This window comes from Octopus bimaculoides, chromosome 25, assembly GCF_001194135.2.
Source record: "Octopus bimaculoides isolate UCB-OBI-ISO-001 chromosome 25, ASM119413v2, whole genome shotgun sequence".
NCBI lineage: Eukaryota > Metazoa > Mollusca > Cephalopoda > Octopoda > Octopodidae > Octopus > Octopus bimaculoides.
Genome location: NC_069005.1, coordinates 29,803,242 through 29,804,703, shown reverse-complemented (window position 1 = coordinate 29,804,703; position 1,462 = coordinate 29,803,242).

The following is a 1,462-nucleotide window of genomic DNA, read 5'->3' as shown; positions in this document are numbered from 1 at the left end:
AGAGAGAGAGAGAGAGATAAATAGATAGATAGATTGATTGATTGAGGTATATAAATATATATATATATATATATATATATATCAATCGGCATGTATGCATGTCTGAGTGCATGTATGTTATTACTCTGAGCATCAGCATCATTCTTACATCCATTTTCCCAAGATTTTGTAAGGCTTGGATTGGGTCTTCTGCAACACATCATCTTGCTACTTGTAACCCTCCATTGTCATTTACTTCCTTAGGTTCCTGACATCAGCTTGCACCACTTCTGCTCCTCTCTTCCTCAGTCTTCCCCTTTCACCCATCCTTTAGGCCCTTTCCGCTTCATGTTTCTTCACCCAACTGTCATCACCCAGATGTGTTACATAACCACATGACCATACAAACGAAGTCTTCTCTCTCACACACTAAATTTGTTCTCTCTTTATACTCAATATGGAGCTTTGGCAAAGAACGAATCAAGTTTCGATTAGGGAGCAAATATTTAAGAAAAAGTGGAAGTGGATTGGTTGCACAATTAGAAAAGACACACCAAATGCAGCGAAAAGTGCTTTACAGTGGAGTCCAGATGGATATAGAAAGAGGGGTAGGCCTAAGAACTCGTGGCATAGATCAGCACAAAAGGAACTAGAGAAAGGGGAACATTCATGGCAGAGTATAAGTACAGAAGCGAGAAATTATGCGACATGGAATTCAATTATAAGTGGCCTATACTCTGCATTGGAGGGTTAAAGGCAAGAAAGTAAAGAAAGTAAAATTCTTATTCTCAGTTTATTTCACAATTCACCTTTGGCTTGTAGTTCATGCTCACCGAACATTACACATTCAATGGAGCATGCTTGTTTCAGTTTTCTCCAGTTTTCACATTTTGTCTGCATTCAGTGCCCAAGTTTTACTACCTGGGGCTAAACGACAACAACACCAACAACAACAGACATGCCATCACCTGAACTCATCATCTCAGCTTTCTACATCCATCCTTCAGGCTGACATTGGCTGACTAATTTGACTGGATCTAACAGATCAGAGAGGACTGCCTCATGCTCAAATGTCTGCTTTGGGATGGTGTCTATGGATTATCCATCAGGATAATGCTTGGCCACATATAGTGAGGATGATATTCCAAAGGCTGGAGCAGTTTGAATGGGAAACGATGCCCCCACCCAGCATTGCCTCATCTGATTATCATTTATTCTGCATTTATTGAAAATAATTTGGAAGGGGAAAAATATGAATTCTGTAGACATAAGTCTGAACAGTACTGGAGGAGTATTTTTCATCAGGGACAAGTGAACTTTGGAAGAGGGGCCTTGCAAGTCTACAACATAGATGGAAGAGCATTGTAGAAAATGAAGGAGAGTATATTTTAGAATAAAAAAAAAAGAACTTTGTTTATCTTAATTTTGAAAAGTAAAAGAGGTATAGAAAAGCTGCATTATTTATGGGATGGCTCAATATATA